This window comes from Nannospalax galili, unplaced genomic scaffold (genome assembly GCF_000622305.1).
Source record: "Nannospalax galili isolate Female #2095 unplaced genomic scaffold, S.galili_v1.0 scaffold100, whole genome shotgun sequence".
NCBI lineage: Eukaryota > Metazoa > Chordata > Mammalia > Rodentia > Spalacidae > Nannospalax > Nannospalax galili.
The window spans coordinates 6,886,592-6,895,503 of record NW_008352891.1 but is presented as its reverse complement, the minus strand read 5'-3'; the positions used below and the strand labels follow the sequence as shown (position 1 = coordinate 6,895,503).

Genomic DNA, 8,912 nt, shown 5'->3' with positions numbered 1-8,912 from the left:
AACCTGGAGTCAGGAGCTGGAGCACAGGCCATGGAGGATCACTGCTTACTGACTTGCTTCCCTGGCCCCTGCACAGCCTGCTTTCTTATGCAACACAGGCCTATCTGCCCAGGGGTGGCACCACCCACAGTGGGCTGGGCCTTCCCACATCACTCATCAAGAAGATGCCCTTCAGACATAGCCACAGGCCAGTCCAATAGAGGAAATTCCCTGATTGAGGCTCCCTCAACCCAGGTGTGTCAAGTTGACACTAAAGCTATCCAGCACAGTTGCGATGTTTCCCCTTTCATCTCCGATTTCGTTGATTTGGATTTGCTTTTTTTTTCTTTTGGTTAACTGGGCTAAGGGTCTATCTGTTTAAGTTTTCAAAGAACCAGCTCTTAGATTCATTGATTCTTTATATTGTTTTCTATGTTTCTATTTCATTAATTTCTGCTCTGATTTTTGTTATTTCTTCTCTTCTGCTGGGTTTGGGTTTCATTTGTTCTTGTCTTTCCAGTGTCTTGAGTTACAGTGTTAGGCCATTTACTTGGGCTCTTTCTAATTTTTTAATGTAGGCACTTAAAGCTATAAACTTCCCTCTTAGGACTGCTTTTAAAGTGCCCCAAAGGTTGTGTTGTGTTGTGTTGTATTGTCCTTTCTGTTAAATTCCAGGAATTCTTTTATTTCTTAATTTCTCCTTTGACTCACTCATTGTTTAGAAGTGTGTTGTTTATTTGCCATGAGTTCATGTAGTGACTAGGGCTTCATCCAGTGTTGATTTTGAGCTTTACTGCATTGTAGTCTGATAGAATGCATGGAATTATTTCAATTTTTTTGGTATTTATTGAGGTTTGTTTTGTGGTCCAGTGTGTGGTTAGTTTTTTAACACGTTCCATAGGGTGCTGAGTAGAAAACATATTCATTGGTGCTTGAGTGGAATATTCAAAAGATGTCTGTTAGGTCCATTTGATGTATGGTATCAATTAAGATGTCTCTCTGCTTATTCTTTGTCCAGTTGACCTGTCTAATGGAGACAGTGGGGTATTCAAGTCCCCTACTATTACTGAGTTGGGGTTAATCTGTGTCTTAAAGTCCTGCAGCATTGTTTTTATGAATTTGGGTGCACCAGAGTTTGGTGCATATATGCTAAATATTGTAATATCTTCTTAGTTAATTGTTCCTTTGAACAGAATGAAGTGGCCCTCCTTATCTCTTCTGACTAGTTTTACTTTGAAGTCTATTTTACCAGATATTAGAATTGCAACCCCTGCTTGTTTCTTAGTACCATTTGCCTAGAATATTCTTTCCCATCATTTCACTTTAAGGTAGTGCCTGTCCTTGATGGTGAGATGGGTTTCTTACAGACAGCAAAAAGATGGATTTTGTTTCTTAATCCACTCAGTTAACCTGTGTCTTTTAACTGAGGAGTTCAGTCCACTGGTATTTAAGGTTATTATTGAAAGATGTGTATTGGTTGCCATCATTTTGATTGCTGTTTCTGTTCTTTGTCTAATTTTGTGTTTCCTCAATTATACCTTCATTTATTTTCTTTCATTGGCCCTGGGGTATAGTTGTTCCTTTCTCTTCTCTTTGTATTGGTTCAAGTAGTCTTTGAAGGGCTGGTTTTGTAGACATGTATTCTTTCAGGTTATTCATATCATGGAAGATTTTTCTTTCCCCCTCAACTATAATAGACATTTTTGCTGGGTAAAGTATTCTAGGTTGGCATCTACTGTCACTTAGAAATGGAAATATCTTGGTCCAGGCTCTTCTGGTTTTCATAGTTTGCTTTGATAAGTCAGCTGTAATTCTAATGGGCTTTCCTTTATATGTGACTTGTTTTTCTTTTGCTGCTTTCAGTATTCTCTGAAGACCACAGTACAGAGATGGAGGTCAGAACCTGCCCTCTCAGGCTGTCTGCTAAGATCTCGGCCTTATCCTACCAGAGCCAGGTATCAATTTAAAAAAATTTTGTCTTCTTTTTTTCTTGGTCTTTTTGAGACAGAGTCTCCCTGTAGCCCCAACTGGCCTGGAACATACTATGTAGACCAGACTGGCCTCAAACTCACAGAAATCCACCTGTCTCTGCCTCCCAAGTGCTGACATTAAAGGCGTGTGCCACCACACCCAGTGCCAAAATTTTTATCTTCTATGTATGACTATTTTGCCTGCACATATGTAAGTGCACAATGCATACAACACCCACAGAGGCCAGAAGACGGTGTCTAATCCCCTGGAACTAGAGTTATAGATGGTAATTAACCACCATGTGCGTGCTAGCAACCAAACCTGGTCTTCTGCAAGAGTAGCCAATGTTATTAACAAATGAGCCATCTCTCCAGTCCCAAGGTTGTTGGTTTTTTTTGTGTTTTGTTTTGTTTTGTTTTTTTTAATGTTGCTGAATTATTATTATTATTATTTTTGTCTTTTTTGAGACAGGGTCTCCCTGTAGCCCCAGCTGTCCTGGAACTCACTATGTAGACCAGGCTGGCCTTGAACTCACAGATATCTGCCTGCCTCCACCTCCCGAGTGCTGGGATTAAAGGCGTGCGCCACCACGCCCGGCGGTGTTTTTGTTTTTTATGCACACATTATCCCAAAGTGCTGTGAGGGCCTGGGGTAAGGAGGATTCCAGGAGGATTGAAGGACAAGGTCAGCAGCCTTGAGACAGAAGTGTGGCTGGCCTTGGTCAAGCAGCAAGGTCAGTGTAACTGGCCAGGGAGTGAGGACAGGGCAGGGCAGAGTCAGACAGCAGAAGCTCAGAGTGAGCAGGCTTCCTCAGGATGCTGTGGATTCCAGCTAAGAGACAGGGAACTTACTGGAGGATTTAAGGCAAATTGCTGACTCTGGGAAGGTTGAGAAAGGACTGAGAGGTGCCAAGATAGAGACAAGCAGGTAAGGAAGGCAAGAATGAAGGTGGCTCAGACTTGGGAAACAGCACAGGCAGACTGCAGTCAATTCCAAGTGTGTTCTGAAGGTGAAGTCAGCAGGGCCTGATGGTAATTAGATAGGGTATTTGAGGCAGAGTTTGAGACCTGATGCTTCCCAAGTTTCTGAGGAAGGTAACTAGAAAGGTGGAGTTGCCTGGGACAGAACACAGGAGCAACAGGAAGAGAGTCAGGAATCCAGTGTTAGGTATGCTCTATGCAAGATTCCAACTAGACAATGGGCAGAGACATGGAGAAAAGGCAGCTGGACATACGGAACAAAACTCATAAACTAGGCCAGCAAGACAGTTCAACAGGTAAAGGTGCCTATCCCCAAGCCTGATGACCTGAGTTTGGTCCCCAGTCTGTTTACCAGTAGTGAGTTTGGTCCCCAGTCTGTCTACCAGTAGTAACTTGGACTACATCAGCAACAGCTAAAACTGACTCCCACAAGTTGCTCTCTGACTACCACAGTTGTGTGCATGTGCATGCACACACACACACACTTAAAAATGTAATAAACTTAAAATTCACAAATCCTGACTCTGCCGCTTACCATCAAGGGAATGAGGAGCTATTTAACATTTCTCAAAGCAGTTACTATCTATAAAATGGGGGTGAAATGACACATGGATTAAATAAAATAGCAATATCACAATACCTTACACAGCACTTGACACAAGAACTGTCAAGAGCTAGGCCTGCGTCCCCACCCCCGACACACCTTCATCTACTGAACACTGGAGCTACTTCAAAGCACAAGGCACCAAAGGGTACAAAAATCAAATGGGAGGTTCTGTCTGATCTAGGAGATATGGAACTGTGCATTTACAGCAGTCCTCTGCTATGGTTCCAGTTATCTGCAGATTTGGTCTGAAGATTTGAAATAAAAAACTCCAGAAATACTCCTATGTTTTAATAGTGTGCTACTGTGAGGAACAAGATAACATCCCCAGTGCTCCCATTCTGTCCTACCTGGGCCATGGATCTTCCCTTTGTCCAGCACACAGCACTGCAGGCACAGCCGCCATCAGTAGCTGCCTCAGTGGCAAGATCAACTGTCACAGTAATGCAGTGCTTGTGCCTGAGTAACCCTTGATAACAGTCTCAAAGCATAAAAGAAGTGGTGCTCAGAGACAGCAAAGTGTCTGTTAAAGGCTTCTCTACGTGAATGTGAAAGTTTATCAGAATTGTGTGTGTGTGTAGAAAAAAACTACAGAAGAAATAGGACTGCTACTATCTGTGGTTTGGGCAGCCCTGTGGCTTGGGAAATATCTCCCAGGGACACAAGAGAGCTACTGTAGTTATATTAATAGTGTCAAGTGACAAGCAAGATGTAGGATAAATGTATAGAGACAGGAGAAACTTCAGAGAGCTGAGTTTGGAGAAGTATCTCAATCATTTCATCTGGGCTTCTGAGGCTCTAGGTTTGAACAAGTAGATATGGCTAAAGAGGTATTCCAAACAAAGAGGGTAAAGAAAGGCACTGAAGATAAAGGGGCAGAGAAGACCAGGATGGATGTTGGCCCAGGCACTCTGTAGAGGATCTGCAAGGCAGAGTTAGGTAGAAGTGTTTCTGACATCCTGCCCCTTGCTCTGTGGATACACTTCAACTCAGGGGGGAGAGCTTGGGTACAGCAGGAAGCAGACAAACCAAGTCACCAACAGTTCCAGTCAGTCTACCAGTGGTAACTTGAACTGCATCAGCAGCAGCTAGATGGGATGTTTCCTATGTAGGTCAATGGGCTGGGAGACACTCCCACAGGATGAACCTCAGGAAGAACTGGAAGGTCTCAGTCCACTGGATAATTTCCATCACCCTATCCACACACAGTTACTAGGCACAATGTAAGGAGTATTATAAAGAGCAGCTAGAGGCCTTCATGACTCATTTCACAGAACACAAAAACAAGTCTAAAATTAGACTCTGGACTTCAATAAGGCTTCTTAAGACAGAGAGACAAAAATGACAAACACACCTGCAGCTTTTAGAGCATGGTTTGTCGCTGTCTCTGCTAAAAAACCATAACCTGCAAAAGCACCTAGCGAAACACATGAGCTATGCTCAGCAAGCTTCAGCCTCCAGAACACTCAGGACCAGTCCAACATTCACTGAGCAGCAGATACTGTATGTCTAGCTGTAAGTCAGGGTCTTAATGGGCAGTTATCCTTTATACTTTTTTTGGAGGGGATACACTAAATCATCCCTTTAGCACCACAGATCCAATTCCAATAAGAACACTGCTTTCTACAATTTATCCTACAATTTATCCATACTAGAGGCATAGACTTACCTTTTTTTCCTTACAAATGTCTGATACACTTACTGGAAGAAATGAGGCAGGATGTTCCTGCTGATTTATAATCCCACCACTGCAATCCCATACTTTTTCCTTCTTTCTAACCTATCTATCATCTATCTATCTATCTATCTATCTATCTATCTATCTATCTATCTATCTATCTATCTATCAATCATCTATCTATATTTGGGAAGAGTGAGCTATGTTGTGCATGTGGAGGTCATAGGACAACTTGCAGAAATCGGTTCTCTCCTTCCACCATGTGGGTCCTGAGAACCGAACTCAGGTCACCACGCTTGGTGGCAAGCACCTTTGCCCACTGAGCCATCTCTCTGGCCCTATTATTCTGTATTTTCATTTCATAAATCCATTTGGTTCTATTTTTACATTCTCTATCCCAGCTTCCTTGACTTGTCCATTCCTGTCAGTTTGTTATGTTATAGAATCATACTTTTACAGACAGTGGTATGCTTACATACTGAATTCACTATCCTCCACAGCTTCTGTTTTGTTTTGAGTTGGCTTTTTGAGATAGGGTCTCACTAAGTCCTGGAAGGTCTGGAACTTGCTATGTAGACAAGGCTGGCCTTGAACTTGTGGAGACCCTCTTGCCTCTGTCTCCCAAGTCCCTGGGATCACAGGCCTGTTCCACCATGCCTGGTTTTTCTAGACAAACTTTTCAATCAATTATTTCCTTCAAAACTCCAAGAATAACCATCTTTGCAATACTGGATTTTAGTGTCCAAATACAAACAAGTTGTTTCTCAAGTTACCACTTACATCCCATAATGAAGTTTACAATTTTCTATGTGCAGTCCTGTTCATTTCTTTCCAGACATATTCCTAGACATTTTATAGTTGCTACTGCTTTTCAAGTTAGATCTTTTTTTTCTATTATATTTTTAAGTTATTACTCATATAAAGAACACCAATCATTTTATACTTTGCTTGTATCAATTTTCTAAAGTTAAGGTGAGATCTAACAACTTTAGTGGCTTTACAATTCTTCAAATAAAAACTTCTATTAAGGGGCTGGAGAGATGGCTCAGCGGTTAAGAGCACTGACTGCTCTTGCAGAGGACTCGGGTTCGATTCCCAGCACCCACATGGCAGCTATGAACCGTCCTTAACTCCAGTTCCAGGGGAATCCGAAGCCCTCTTCTGACCTCTGCAGCATTGCACAACACGGGTGCACTCACATACATGCAGGCAATACATTCATACACATAAAGAATAATAATAATAAAATATTTTTTAAAAAACTTCTATTAAAAGGATAGGCCCTTTTATCTTCTTGACACTTTAAAGATACACTGAACCTAAAACTGTATGTGTACATACACACACATACAAACAAACACACATGCACAGACACACTATCAGCTCTTCCACGCCTTACCTAAGTACACTTGCCCCATTCCAAAATTTCATACTGACTCCTCCCAAGAGCTGTCCTCCAACTCATGCTTTCTAGCTTCTCAGCATAAACATGAGTCACTGCGCTCCAGTCTACCTCCCTTCCCCAGACATTCAACATACTGAAGAGCAATGACGTTTATCCTGCTCTGGATCATGTTAGGTGCTTCTCTGCCCACGTTTTGTAACATACCCCAGGGTTCCCACCTGAATGCCTCATCACATGAGCATCAGCCTACCAACCTCTCTTTTCTCTCTTATGTCCATTTTACAAAGTGTAAGCTCTTTGACTTGGTTCTGGGAGGGCATTTCCTTAGTTGGTTCAATTCTGCATCTAATCTCTCCCAGTTCTCTGATAAAGGGCAAATGCTTCCTTCCAGTGGCTAAGAAAGGCACTCTAGGGACTGGAGAGATGACTCAGTGGTTAAGAACACTTGCTGATTCTTCCAGAGGACCCAGGTTTGATTCCCAGCACCCATGTGGCAACTAACAACCATCCATAACTTGAGTTCCAGGTGATCCAACGCCCTCTTCTGGCCTCCACAGGTGTTGTATGACATGTGTACACTTACATACATGCAGGCAATACACCCATACACATAAAATTAAAATAAACTTTTTTTAAAGTTTTAAAAAATGACACTCTCAATTGGGAGTACTAGAAAGAGGCTATTTTAAAATTGCCACATTATTTTTCTTTCTTATATACTTAATCACTTAAAATTTTATTTAAACATTTAAATAAAATTATAAATTTCAACAAAATGCAGCTTAAGTCATATTGTATATAAGGTTTTTTTTAATGCATTGCACTCAATATAAACAGTCTGTGCCAGCAGAATGTGAGCAGAAATGATAAGCAGGCATGTGCTCTCTCTGCTCTGACTCACTACCCCCGACACACACCCCAAATCAGCTTAATCAGGAAGATTCCAGAGACCCTGAAGAAGGTGTTTGGTTTCCAAATGCCTGTGAAGCAGAGGCTTCTTCCTCAAGGGAATGTGATGTGAGTGAGAAACTGTTATGTGAAGCCACTGTAATGGCACAGCTGTTTTAATAGTGGTTAGCCTACCTCTAGCTAGCACAGAGATGCCATGTAAGGAACTGGAAAGTAGTAAGCGTTTGGAACAGTAGATGAAGGAGCTAAAAAGGTTAATGACTAACACCAAAATGAAGGAGGACTGTGAGAATCCTACAAAAACTGGGTCATTCAAATTTGTAGGAATACCACCCATATGGTTAGATAATCAATTCAATTTGGTTTTGTTAAATTACTTTTTATAGCTAGTGGTTTTTTAATGCTTTTTAATGTGGTGTAAATATAAAGTAGAGAATATAAATATACACTAGAGAAACCCAGAGCAGATGCAGGTGGACCAAGATTGGCTGGGCTTTGGCTGCTCCTCTGGGACCTGCAGACAGAACTTGCAGAGTCCTGGGGCTCCACCGCTCAGTGTGAAAATTCACCAATGTATAACAGGGTTAGCTTTTAGTTGTTAATGCTGCATTTCTTTTATCAGCAGTTATTAGTCAAGAATTCTAGTCTCTATTTTATACTACCATGTCTCTGATTTATTCTAATACAACTATTAAAAACTGTGAATTTCTTTCAGATGCACAGCTTTGCCTGCACTGCTCAGATTTCCTCTTGGTCGCTTCTTTCCCCTATTTTTCTTACTGTATTTTTTGTGCGCCCCTGAGGTATTATTATTGGCTTAGTAAATATTCCATACCACTCTAGGCGAAGAGCCAAGAGTGCATGATGAACTGACATGGCTACTGTTAAGATGATTCTGTTTTCTAGAGAGTCTGACACCTTTATATAGTCACAAACAGTCCCTAGCTTCATCACGCTTTAACAACATGTGAGCACCTACTGTTTATAAGGTGGGTTGCCAGTGGCTGTTCTCCTTCCAAGCTTTCCAGGTATGCATCTCAACGCCACTTAACAAGCTGCTAATTTGATTAAGCACTTTTTTAAAAAGTATATTGATTTCATCTCTTTTGTTTTGGGTTGGTTTTGTTTGTTTAGGAACACAATTTCCTTTCATTCAATCCTACTTTTAAAATATAATCAAATCTGGGGCTGGAAAGATGGTTCAGCGGTTAAGAGCACTGACTGCTCTTGCAGAGGACCCCATTCAATTCCCAGCACCCACATAGTGGTTAACAGCCATCTGTAGCTCCAGTTCCAGGGAATCTGACGCCTTCTTCTGACCCTGTGGGCACTGCATGACATGGGTGCACTTACATGCAGGCAATACATATACATATAAAATTTAAA

General features: G+C 41.6%; 1 protein-coding gene across 4 annotated transcripts in view; it reads right to left on the bottom strand.

Moving 5' to 3' along the window:
• The window catches only part of Mboat2 (membrane bound O-acyltransferase domain containing 2), a 204,047-nt gene that overhangs the window by 69,948 nt on the left and 125,187 nt on the right, over positions 1-8,912 (bottom strand). The window lies entirely within an intron of this gene.